This window comes from Penaeus monodon, chromosome 19, assembly GCF_015228065.2.
Source record: "Penaeus monodon isolate SGIC_2016 chromosome 19, NSTDA_Pmon_1, whole genome shotgun sequence".
NCBI lineage: Eukaryota > Metazoa > Arthropoda > Malacostraca > Decapoda > Penaeidae > Penaeus > Penaeus monodon.
In genome coordinates this window covers 44,644,833-44,645,205 of record NC_051404.1, presented here as the reverse complement: position 1 = coordinate 44,645,205, position 373 = coordinate 44,644,833, and positions in this window count along the sequence as shown.

Here is a 373-nt window from a genome sequence, read left to right as displayed (position 1 = left end):
ATTAAAGCGCTTATCCAACTCTAGGCTTCTGAAGCGATAATACGACTTCCTAATGACTGCATACCACCTCTCAACCACATCGAAAAGATCAGGTAGTTATATAAAGCGATGACTGGCGCGTGGCGTAGCAGCATGGACGTGACAAAGCAGCATGACAGCTGATTAGTGTGACTTGTGTAAACCTTTTCCCCCCCTTATTTTGCATCCTCACTATGGCGCAGTAAAGGTGTAACGTTTATATTCTGTGTTGTTTCGTATGCGAAGAAAGTGAGTGTGTTGGTGGCGCGGGTTTCTTCTTGGGGGGGGGGGGGGTATTCTTGGGAATCCCCGGAAAAGTCCAGAAGGCTCTCTATGTCAATTGTGGATGCATTTT